The sequence below is a fragment of the Bubalus bubalis genome, chromosome 21 (genome assembly GCF_019923935.1).
Source record: "Bubalus bubalis isolate 160015118507 breed Murrah chromosome 21, NDDB_SH_1, whole genome shotgun sequence".
In the NCBI taxonomy this organism is placed as follows: Eukaryota; Metazoa; Chordata; class Mammalia; order Artiodactyla; family Bovidae; genus Bubalus; species Bubalus bubalis.
In genome coordinates, this window is record NC_059177.1 from 43,366,963 (window position 1) to 43,380,449 (window position 13,487).

Genomic DNA, 13,487 nt, shown 5'->3' on the forward strand with positions numbered 1-13,487 from the left:
GCAAATAAGCATCTAATTCCAAAACTTTCAAGAGACCAAAAAGCTCAGGGAAGATGGACAATCATCAAAGTGGTCAATATCAGTCTGGCAAAGATTAAGAACAGTGATACCTGGATCTGGCAAAAAACGTGGAGAAACAGCAATCTTATACACTGGGAAGTATAACGGGCATATACGTACTACCCATGATCCCTGCCCTTAAAATAAAGCAACGTTATAAAACTGGAAAAGGGTTAACATCAACTTCTTATACAACACATATAAAATGACAGCATAGGTACAGCACAAAATTTCCTGACAGTGTATATAAAATATGAAAAAAAAAGAAGTCAAGAAGGATAACAAAGTTTGACCCAAGTGACTTAGAAGGGTATACAGGTGACCCTTGAACAACTCTGGGGTTAGGAGCACCAACCTTCCATGCAGTTGAAAATCAGAGTATACCTTCTAACTTATAGTCAGTCCTCTGTATACATGGTTCCTTTGTATCTGCAAGTTCATATCCAAGGATTCAACCAACCATGTAGCACTGTTGTATTTACCACTGAAAAAAAATCTGCATATAAGTGGACCTACACAGTTCAACCTAACGCCGTTTAAGAGTCAACTATAACTGCCCCTATGTGAACTGGGAGGGCTGAAGGTGGGAAGGTTTTTTTTTTTTAAATTGAGGCTGGGGAGGTTATCAGGAGTTCAGCTTTGGACATATTAAATTTGAGATGTGTATTAGATATCAGGTGGAAATGTCAAAAAGGCAGTTGATTATGAACCTAGAGTCCAGGGAAAAAGTCTGGGCTTGAAATAATATTTTGGTTGTCATCAGCATATACTAAAAATTCAAAGTCAAGAAATAGGAGGAAATCATCAAGAAAGCAAGTACAAATAGACAAGAGGATCAAGGACAGAACCTCGGAGCCATCCAAAGTTTCTAGGCAGGGAGTTGAAGATCAAGCAAAGGAAACTTAATACATGGTCAGTGAAGTAGAGGAGAACCAAGGGAAAGGGGCATGTCCTGAAAGCCACTGTGAAAGATGTTTCCAGAAACATGGAAGAGATCATCTATGTCAAATGAGATGCTGAAAGATCAAGGAAGATTAGGTGCAAGAACTGACCAACAGAAATAGCAACCTGAGCCACCGACGACCTTGACAAGAACTGTGTGGATGTAGTGGAGAACGAAAGCCTTGCCAGAGTGATTCAAGAGAAAACAGAGGGAAGGGAATGAGAAAGAACACATATAGACAATCTTTTTTAAGGATTTCTGCTCTAAATGGAAGCAAAGATATGAGCAGTAGCTAGAGAGAAAAGTGGGAACTTCTCTTGTGGTCCAGTGGTTAAGAATCCACCTACCAGAGCAGGCGACATGGGTTCTATCCCTGGTCCAGGAAGACCTCACATGCCTTGGAGCAACAAAGCCTGGGTGCTTAGTGGACAACTACTGAGTACACGCTCTAGAGCCTGTGCACCACAACGAAGAGTAGCTCCCGCTCACTGCAACTAGAGAAAGCCCACACACAGCAGTGAAGATCCAGACCAGTCAAAAACAATAAATAGGTGAATAAATAAATTTTGTTAATGAAAGAAAAGTCAGGTCAAGATAATAATTTATTAATAAGAGAAAAACCACACCGTCTTATACTAAGAAGAACAATCCAGTAAAGAAGAAGGGTACTCGGCCCAACCCTGAGGATTCAGAAAAGGCTTCCTGAAGGAACTGTCCCACGCTGAGTCATGAAGGCTGATTAAGAGTGAATCAGGATGAGAGGGGAGGGGCCGAAACAGCATGAGCAAACAGAGGTGAGGAACAACATAGTGGGAGTGGGGTGGGGGTGGGATGGGGTAGGAATGGGAAGCAGAAGGCTGACAATGACAGGAAGACCGGCTGGAGAGGTGAGCATGTATCAAGCAGTACACCCTTTGTCATATAAATCACAGGGGACTTGCAACTACCTAATCTAGGGCTTAGGTAGGGAAATACTAAGATCCAACCGACATTTCACTCAGGGAGGGAACAGATGGAGGGGTACTAGACTGAAAGCAGGGAGACCAGATATTAACTCCAGTGACAGTTATTGAATACAGAAATAACAAGCTCCTACACTGGATGGTGTTCAGTTCAGTTCAGTTCAGTTTAGACGCTCAGTCGTGTCCGACTCTTTGCGACCCCATGAATCGCAGCACGCCAGGCCTCCCTGTCCATCACCATCTCCTGAAGTTCACTCAGACTCATGTCCATCAAGTCGGTGATGCCATCCAGCCATCTCATCCTCTGTCGTCCCCTTCTCCTCCTGCCCCCAATCCCTCCCAGCATCAGAGTCTTTTCCAATGAGTCAACTCTTCGCATGAGGTGGCCAAAGGACTGGAGTTTCACCTTTAGCATCATTCCTTCCAAAGAACACCCAGGGCTGATCTCCTTTAGAATGGACTGGTTGGATCTCCTTGCAGTCCAAGGGACTCTCAAGAGTCTTCTCCAACACCACAGTTCAGAAGCATCAATTCTTCGGTGCTCAGCTTTCTTCACAATCCAACTCTCGCATCTATACATGACCACTGGAAAAACCATAGCCTTGACTAGACAAACCTTTGTTGGCAAAGTAATGTCTCTGCTTTTGAATATGCTATCTAGGTTGGTCATAACTTTCCTTCCAAGGAGTAAGAGTCTTTTAATTTCATGGCTGCAGTCACCATCTGCACTGATTTTGGAGCCCAAAAAAATAAAGTCTGACACTGTTTCCACTGTTTCCCCATCTATTTCCCATGAAGTGATAGGACCGGATGCCATGATCTTCGTTTTCTGAATGTTGAGCTTTAAGCCAACTTTTTCACTCTCCTCTTTCACTTTCATCAAGAGGCTTTTTAGGTTCCTCTTCACTTTCTGCCATAAGGGTAGTGTCATCTGCATATCTGAGGTTATTGATATTTCTCCTGGCAATCTTGATTCCAGCTTGTGCTTCTTCCAGTCCAGTGTTTCTCATGATGTACTCTGCATAGAAGTTAAATAAGCAGGGTGACAATATACAGCCTTGACATACTCCTTTTCCTATTTGTATGGTGTTAGAAGTAATTAAGGATTTAGTGACAGATCTTATGTGCTCAGTGATGAAAGCAGCAGTTTCTAGTGTGAGCTACTAGGCAGATGATAATGCCATTACCTTAACTGGAACTACTGGGGAGGGGGTGGTGAATGATTCATTTTAATTTGGGGTATATTGTTTTTAGAGTCTCTATAGGACATCCAAATGAATAAATGTAAGCAGGCAGTGGGTAGAAAACTCAGACCTTAGAGCTCAAGATATCTGAGAGGCATGAGTACTTGAGTAGTAATTAAAATTATCTTAATATATGTGATCCAAAAAAATTTATGAGACAAACAGTGACTAACTTTTTAGGAACATTAGCATTTTATGGAGAGTTAGCGGAGCAAATGCTTGAAGGAATTTCAGACAGAGCAATCAAAAAGGTATAGAAAAAAATAAGGAAAGATGTAACCAAGAGGCCAGGGAACTACTAAGGACTAATACCTCTATCCATTTATAAAGAGACAGTATAGTGACCTGAACATGCTGGTGGGAATCAGAGGAGATCAAGAAAAATCCAATCACATTAACAGTCTGGACTTTCCAATTCTGTTGTATTAGTTTTTCAAGTATTAGTACAATCCACAGGCCATCTCTTCTGAGGGTCCTAAGTAGTCAAGTCAATTTGAGTGGAAAAGACTAAAGGAACTAAATACAGTTGTACCATTAACTCTTGTAGAAGATTATTTACAGTTTTAGTAGAAAAATATTTATGGTTGCCCTATACAAAGAAAATCAGTAATGTATTTATTTTTTTGAACTTTTTATTTTGTATTGGGGTATTACCAATGTTGTGATAGTTTCAGGGGAACAGCAAAGGGTAATGTATTTCTTCATAAGCAAAAAAATCATTGTCAAGTATAATAAAATGAACAGGAAAAACAGAAAAAAATGTTGGCCTTTTATCCTGCCTGTTTCTTGATTGTTACATAATACTTCACCTAAAACTTTACATAAACTCAACTAACAGTAAATCTTATGGCCTTACAAAACTTAAGGGAAAATATTAGCAATACAATAAAAATTTATCAGGAATGGAAAGAATTTCTAACATTGGAAGAAAAAAAGATAAGATACAGGGGGAAGTAAACAGAGCAAAGATCAATTTCCGTTTCTTGATTTCAGCTGTGCTTTATCACTTTTGGGCAGACAATCAGTCATACTAAAGCATCACTTACTCTTGGATGGCTGTACTGTACTAACTGGGAATGACTCATAAGTGTTCAGTCCCACCCATACAGAAGACCTCTGCAAAGAACTTATAAAAAGAAAAAAGAAAATCAAACGGAAGCATATTTTCAGATGAGCATCTAACACAAAACCATTAAAGCATAGAAAAGATGTGACAGAATTATTACTTGCAATGAGAAAGTTAAAAGCATTTTCTTGGAGTGGGATGGGGGCAACTCCCAAGATGTGAGTCATAGGATTAAAGAACAATCAGATCCAGGATTTAGCCAAAGCTGGAAAAGCAGGATTCGGATGCAGCTCTCTAGGCTAGAGAGGAAAATAAGAACTGAGTTGGGTTAGCGTCTCCAGAGTCTGTGAATCACAGAGACACAGCAGAGAAGCACAACCAGACTGGAATTCAGCACACAGGAGAACTCCGTAGCTATTATCTTTTGGTTTATTTCCTCCTTATTAGTTTACTATTAAAATATGTTAATTGCACTCAAAGAAGCTAAAATGGAAGTTAACTCAGAATCTTACTACTGGAAGGATGTGGACAGCTATGCTACATTGCTTTGAAGATGCTCTAGAACAAAACCCAAAGCTAACATCGCTATCACCTTTCTACCACTACATATTTTGATTTTTCTAATTTAATATAACAATCATTTTATAAGATTTTTATTTCTGTAGTTACTAACAACAATCAGTGTCTGTTTACTACATATTTTCATCTTGAATGAACTAACTGTACAGTTCTTTGGTCTATCTACAAAAATCATGTTGACCTTTTATATGGAAAGGGCATTCTGTGTGTCATATATATTCATTTTTCTGTCATAATCAATGCAAATGATGCTCCATTTCCATTTCTATCATTTTTCATAGAACTAAAGTTTTCAATGTTTATTTAGATCTTCTTCTTTTTTTTTGACTTCACTTGGTTTAAGGTTCTAGTAGTTGCTCAGGTACAAAGGAATCCGGAAGGGAGTTCCAGTACTGTCCAGACATACTACATGTCTTAGAACCTTTCACCTACCTGACCCAATCATTCTTATTTAACTCTTTTACTCTATTTAATTGTGTTTCTTCTCAAGTATGGTGCTATCATCCATTCTTTAAATGAAACATATTTTTATGGCCAAGTAATGATATAAAATGTAATGCTGCTAAGTCGCTTCAGTCGTATCCGACTCTGTGTGACCCCACAGACGGCAGCCCACCAGGCTCCCCCATCCCTGGGGTTCTCCAGGAAAGAACACTGGAATGGGTTGCCATTTCCTTCTCCAATGCACAAAAGTGAAAAGTCAAAGTGAAGTAATTCAAAGTGAAGAATGTAATGGGTTCCAAGCAATTCTACAGCTAGGTATCTAGTCAACAAAATAAAAGACACAAAGAACTGTACACAAATTTCCCAGCAGCACTGTTCATAATAATCAAAAGTTGGAAGTAATCCCAATGTCCACCAACCACGGAGGAAGATACATCAGCAATAAAATGAACTATTGATATATTCTATAGAAGAGAACCTCAAAAACATAATGTTCAGTGAAAGAAGCCAGACACAAGTAACTGCATATAGTATGATTTCCCTTATTTGAAATTCTGGAATATGCAAATCTATTGAGGCAGAAAGCAGATCAGTGATTGCCTAGGCCTGTATATGAGATTGAGGACTAAATGTGAACAGGTACAAGAGAATTTTTGGGGTAATGAAAATGTTTTACAGCTAGATTATGGTGATGGCTACAAAACTATAGATTTACCAAAACCCAATAACTTCAATGGGCTTCTCTGGAGGCTCAGATAGTAAAGAATCTGACTGCAACGTGGGAGACCTGGGTTTGATCCCTGGTTTGGGATAATCCCTTGGAGAAGGAAATGACAACCCACTCCAGTATTCTTGCCTGGAGAATCCCCATGGACAGAGGAGCCTGGCAGGCTACAACCCACGGGGTCGCAAAGAGTTGGAGATGACTGAGCGACTAACATAATATAAATTAACTTCAAGTAAACTCAACTTATTTTTATAATGGGTAAATTTTATGGAATATACACTATACTTCAATAGAACTGTTTTTAAAAAGCCAGTGAACAGTGAAAGGGTGAAAAGAATATATAAATATATAGAAGCACATATTAAATAACTCTGAAACACAAAAAAGGAACCCAACTTGTTATTGATAAAAGTATCAGAAAGTTTTTTAAGTAATCTTCAGTGCTTCCAAAAGTGAAATAAGAAAAACTTTTTCACAAGCTGATCGTAGGAGCATAAATTGGCACAATCTGTCTGGAAAGGAGCTTGGCAAAGTATACCAAGGGAGCTCTAAACCAATATCCCCTTTGATTCACTTCTGAGAACTCAGCCTATACAAGTAATAAAAAAAAATAAGTAAAGATCTAGGTATAAACATACCAAGCAAAGCAAAATTTATAATAGTTTTAAATGACAGAACCTGTTAAAACACTCAGCAGTGGAAGAACAGTTAAGAAAATTGCAGCCCATTCATGAATATCATGTACTTTTAAAAAATGTCTGTGTGCCTGAGGCCCAACATACAGCATGACACCACAGACTGATTACATTCAGGAGGAAGATCCTGTTAAGAGGAAGAGATTCACTGTTTCCAGGGGGTCATGGCTAAGACTGCACCGGTGGCATCCTGTAACTTGGTAAATGATGGTACATTTGAAATTCAGAAATGTGATCTTCATGGCTAGAAAGAGGGCTCTCCTATCACAATAGTGCCTATAGTGAAGAGACGCAAATGCTACAGGATGATACAGCCTGTTTGCCAATGGAATTAAACTGAAAATTATTCATGGTTTCTGTCACTTATATAATAATGTCAAGTAGTTTGTGGGGGACTTGAGGTCAGGATAAATATCATAGACCATCTCATCACAGTCAGTTGGGCTCATGATTTTCAGCTTTATGTCTGGATCCTCTGTCATAGAAACTTGCAGAGTGTACAGCACAAAGAGAAGGCTGTGCTAAATGAAAAGTGGGGTTAATACACATGTACACCAAGACCTCTCTGAGGACCAGGGCACTGTCAGAGCTCAGGTCCCCTTGGGAGCTTGTACTGGTCTGGCCTGTAAGAACAGTCATCCCTCAGTATCAATGGAGACCGGTTGTAGAACCCCCATTGATTATCAAAATCGTCAGAGGCTCAGGTTCCTTATATAAAATGGTTTTGTATTTGCATATAACCTTACATACACTTTAAATCATCTCGTTGTTACTTAGTTGCTCAGTCATGTCCAGCTCTTTTGTCAACCCATGGACTGTAGCCCCCCAGGCTCCTCTGTCCATGGTATTTCCCAGGGAAGAATACTGCAGAGGATTGTCATTTCCTTCTCCAAGGGCTCTTTCCAACCCAGGGATCAAACCTGTGTCCCCTGCACTGGCAGGTGGATTCTTTACTGTTGAGCCACCAGGGAAGTCCATTAAATCATCTCTAGAGTAACACCTAATACAATGTAAATGCTATGCAAACAGTTGCTGGTGCATGGCAAATTCAATTTTTGCTTTTAGAACTTTCCAGAATTTTTTCCCCCCTCGAATATTTTCAATCTGTGGTTGGCTGAATCCATGGATGCAGAACCCATGGATAGGGAGGGCCAACTGTATAATGGAAAAAATGAGATCTGTTTGACTTTATATTTGAAATGTAAAATATGGCAGCTTTGTGGAAATGACCATTTATTTTCATCTGGGAGAATAACCACTATGGAATGGGAGCATCTGTTGAGAGCACCAGCCAGCACTGATTACTACAAGAAAGGCAATTTTATTGCTGGGCTTAAGTCAGATGGAATGGACCTGCTATGTGTCCAGGAAGCAACAAAGATTTCAGCTGCCTATTAGAGATCTGTACAGGGGATCATACTGATATAGACCTGCAGACTCACCATCACGAAGAGTCAGTTACCATACAAAAGAAGAAACACAAGAAGTAAGATGATGACTCTAATATCTTTTCCAAAATAGAACAGCACACAGCAATACTGCCAGTGTTGATGAATGAAAGGAAACTGATGTTGAGATGAAGAAAGGAATTGAAAGCACAGTCTAGTTTGCCACAGTTGACCCCAAACAACCTTTAGAAGAGCTAGGCCATCACTTCTACTCACTTCTACTACCTTCTGAAGTTTACGGATCAAGTGAATCATTTAAAGGAAGACTGTACATTTCTATTATGCCACCAACAGAACATACATGGTCAACTTTAAGAAATTTTGTGTTCTCAACTTTAAAAGAAAGAGAACCCATGAAACAAACCGCAGTTTGTAAATGTGTTTATGCTACGCTAGAAAATTAAGTTTAAAAAGATCGGGGGAAATGTAATGGGATCCAAAGGTCCAGTGGCAGTGAAAAGAGCATCCCCCCGTCCCACAGTTTCCTAACCTGCCTGTACAGAGGCAGACACATTACCAGTTTACTCTTGATAAAAAAAACTGAAATCTTAAAAAGCAAAACAAATCAAGAACACAAAAGACAATTCAAGATGTTTAAAGGAAAAGCTCATAAACTTACATTCAAAAGAAAAATATGGAGGGAAGAAGAGAAATATTTTGCAGTTAACATAAACCAAGTAGCAGAAGATACAAAAAGTATAGGCTTGGGGAATTGGGAGACGCTGAGTTAAACCCATGAAAAGATAGAATAAGGCATTTGACATGCAGAATAGTAATTTTCTCATATTTATACTTAAAAAAACAACTCTTCCTAAAATAAAATTCAATTCCGAGGGCAGGCAGAGATCTCTCCCACTTTTGTCAGTGAGTCACAAAGCTGTCTCAAACTGATTCTATCCATCAAGCCAAAAGACACACCACTCTCTTGTTACGAGAATTATAGCTAGTTATGATTAATGAACTAGTACCATTAGAGGAAAATATCTTATATTTGTTATAAGTAACAAATTGTATCACTTAACTGTGGCAGTCAAACTACTACCTTTTGCTTCCTGGCAATGTTAACTCTACTAATTTATTCTCTAACAGAGAAATAATGACCTCCCATAGTAGGCTGCCTACTGCAGTTACTCCATGCAGAAAAGGAGACAGCGTCTGAAAATCTAAGAGTAAATGTATTAAAATATAAATTTCATCTTCATTTTGACTGCCATTATAAACTGAGGTATCACAGAGTGACTTGTTCGCAGACAAAAATTTCCAAAGCGAATAGCTGAGTCACTATTCACTGAAGGCCTAATTAAGTGTCTCATACAGTCAGCGAAAGAAAACGATATATTATAAAAGTCATCTATTTTTGTAGCCTCTGTTCAGAGTTCAGAGATTCAAAAATGAATCTCAATATGGTTGCTGATTCTGAAAGGGATTTTCACACACACAAATTTATCTCTTAAAGCATTTGGGTACATTCTTTTTCTGGGGTTAAATAACATCCATGCATCAATGGAGTTACACCAGAGGTGGTGATCTACCAATTTCTGAGTTTATCATAAATTGTTAGCTTTTTCTAGAATGGGCAAGTCAATTGAGCTGTAACATTCCCTTGGGCTTTATGACATTTCCTAAATTTAAAATGAAACATCAGTTGAAGAAAAATAGGTACAGTTTAGCAGACAATGCAACCTGATTACATAAAATAAAGCTGCACACATTAGCTTCAGAACAAAAAAGAGTCAGAAAAAACCATCAAATACAAGGTTTTTACTACTGAAATGGTTTATAAAATACCCCCATGGATGAGATAATGTAGGACCTCAAAGAAGCTGTGTGCGCAAAACCCAAAACAAATAAGGCAAACTGAGGGTGGGGCCAAGGAGTCCAAAACACTCTGCTTCACAAATCAATGGGCTTCCCTGGTGGCTCAGACAGTAAAGAATCTGCCTGCAATGCAGGAGACTCAGATTCGATCCCTGGATCCAAAAGATCCCGGGAGAATGAAGTGCCAACCCACTCCAGTATTCTTGCCTGCAGAATTCTATGGACAGAGAAGCCTGGTGGGCTACAGTCCATGAGGTCGCAGAGAGTCGGCCACGATGGAGCAACTAACACTTTTGCTTTCACACAAATCAACAGCCTCCACAATCTCAAAAATATCTCAACAGAAAATGGCTAAACTTTCAAATGACAGACAAATTTAAGAATCATTTGACTAAAAATAATGGCAATAAATAATTGCCTTAGAAAGGATCTACATACTAGTAAAAATAGTTAACATTTATTGAATTCTTACCGTGTGCCAGACTCTATAAATTTCTTTGCATTTTTTAATTTACTTGATTCTCACAACTCCCCTGTGAAGTATTGTTATGATCCCCACTTTAAAAATAAGAAAACCGGGGCTTCCCTGGTGCCTCAGTGGTAAAAGAATCCACCCGCAATGGAAGAGACACGGGTTCTATCCCGTATCTTGGAAATTCCCACATGCCACAGAGCAACTAAGCCCATGCTCCACAACTACTGAGCCCATGCTCCAGAGCCAGGGAGCTGCAACTACTGAAGCCCATGCCATAAAGCCTGTGCTCCATAACAGAAGTCACTGCAGCAAGAAGCCTGCACACCACAATTGGAGAGTAGCCAGCCCCCGCTCGCCACAACTGGAGGAAGGCCCGTGGAGCCATGAAGACGCAGCACAGCCAAAAAAAAACAAAGGAAGAAAAGAAAGAAAAATAAGAAAATTGAGACAGAGTTTCTGGCAAATTACTTGCCAGAAGTCACCAAGTAAATAAGAAATAGGATGGGAACCCATGTAATGATATCAGCTGTAGTCCTTAACTCCCTACTTCTGACCTCCCAGGTCTTAACCATTCTACTATACTGCCTTTTAGATGTTAGTCTATTTCCTCAATTTTACAGATGAGGAAACTGTCCCCTGAGAAAGAGAGAAAATTCATTCAAGGTTCAAAACCATTTAATAACAGTACTAGTACTAGGATGCAGAGAAGGCATGGCACCCCACTCCAGTACTCTTGCCTGGAAAATCCCATGGATGGAGGAGCCTGGTGGGCTGCAGTCCATGGGGTTGCCAAGAGTCAGACACGACTGAGCGACTTCACTTTCACTTTTCACTTTCATGCATTGGAGAAGGAAATAGCAACCCACTCCAGTGTTCTTGCCTGGAGAATCCCAGGGACGGGGGAGCCTGGTGGGCTGCCGGCTATGGGGTCGCACAGAGTCGGACACGACTGAAGCGACTTAGCAGCAGCAGCAGCAGTACTAGGATGCAGCTTTCCTGTTCACATTATGCTTTCCTATTTCATACCAGGCTTTTCCTATTTTTCTATCATCCTATTAACCTCTTTCACATTGGGCTTTGTTTTTTTGGTTTTGTTTTTTTTTTTTTTCCGAAATTAATGTGCTTTTTTTGAGTATAAAATACTTATCACCAAAGTCAGGAAAGTACAATAAAATACAAAAGAAAATTAAAATTATTCCTCTGAGCTTCCAAGGATAACCAGTGTCAACACTTCAACAAATTTATTTATATGCATTGCATATAAAACCACTTCCCTGCCTCATATTCTTAGAGAACGTTATAGACCTGGTTTATAAATAGCTATATATTATTTGACTTTTTCATTTAAATCATTATTTTCCCAAGGCATTAAAATGTTTTTTGAGTATAACTAAATGGCTATATAACATTTCATAAATTTCATTAATGTATTTAACCACAGTTCATTCTACTGACTACATATGGAAGACTTCTTACAATTAATCTCTGTGATGAAACTGTTACACATATAACTTTATGCAACATATCTGATAATATTCTTAGATTAAATCCCTAAGAATAACATTACTGAGTGAAAGGGTATAATAAAAGGTAACACATATGTGTTGCGTACTATTCCCAAGCTATTCTAAGTGCTTCACAGATATTAGCTAGTTTAATCATTGCAACAATTCTATGAGAGAGGAAATGAATATCTACCAAGAACAATTGACTAGCCCAAGATCATATGGCTAGAAAGTGGCAAAGCCAGTTAGTCAGAATCCAGGATCCAGGCTCTTCATCATTAGGCTGGATATTCCACACTTTTTCAGCCACCTGAGGCCAAGTCTCCTGGACACTTACTACATTTACTTCAAATGTACAAAACTCATCTGAGCAATCTTTTCAGTAAGCGTCTCAGGAGATTCTAAGGTTTGAAACCCACTGTCTTAATCTAAAAAAATTTTAAATAGTACATCTTATAAATCCTTCTCATAAAACCACTGACAGTTCATGTTTAAAATACAAATGGGAGGGCCAAGTAACAGAATTCTCAAAAATGGTTAAAATAAGTCTTCCTGACCTAGGATTAGGCAATGAATTCTTAGATATGATATGAAAAGCACAAGGCATGGTATAAACTGAAAACTTTTAAGTCATTAAAGTTATTTTTAAAATAAAGGATAAATTGAACTTCAGAATTTAAAACTTTTGTGCTATAAAAGAAATCATAAGAACAAATATTATGTAATTCCACTTACATGAGACACCTAGAATAGGCAAACTTATAGAATCACAAAGTAGAAACAGCAGGTTATCAATAGCTGGGGGAGAAGAGGGGAGTTATCGTTTAATCAGTAAAGAATTTCCGTTTGGGATGATGGAAAAATTCTGAAAACAGATGAAGGTGATGGCTATACAACATTGTGAATGTATTTAACTTGTACACTTAAAATGATAAATTTTATGTTATGTATACTTTATGATAATAATATTTAAAGGCACCCTTATAACAATCTACAAAATGGGAGAAATATTTGCAAATCATTCATCTGATCAAGAAACTGGAGGCAGAATATACAACTCAACACTAAAAGACAAATAATCCAATTTTTTAAACAGGGAAAGGATATGAACACATTTCTCCAGAAAACTATACAAATGGCCAGTAAGTACACAAAAAGATGCTCAATATTATTAGTTTTGGGGAAAACACAAATCAAAAACACAGTAAAATACTCCATATTCACTAAATAGCTACAATAAAAAAGACAGATAATTGCAAGTTTTGAACAGGAAGCAGAGACACTGAACTTTCACATACTGCTGGTGAGACTGTAAACTAGTATAGCCACTTCGGAAAACAGTTTGGCAGTTTCTCAAAATGTTAAATGTGGAGTTGTTAATTCTATATGACCCAGCCATTCTTACTCCTAGAGATATAACCAAGAGAACTGAAAACATATGTCTACAGAAAAACCTGGACATGTATGTTCACAGTGGCATTTTTCGTAACAGCCAAAAAGCAGAAATGACCCAAATATCCA

At 38.5% G+C, this 13,487-nt stretch overlaps 1 pseudogene; it reads left to right on the plus strand.

The window, feature by feature from the left end:
• Window positions 1–6,884: 6,884 nt before the first annotated feature.
• On the plus strand, window positions 6,885–8,572 carry LOC123465269 (annotated as a pseudogene).
• Window positions 8,573–13,487: the final 4,915 nt, after the last annotated feature.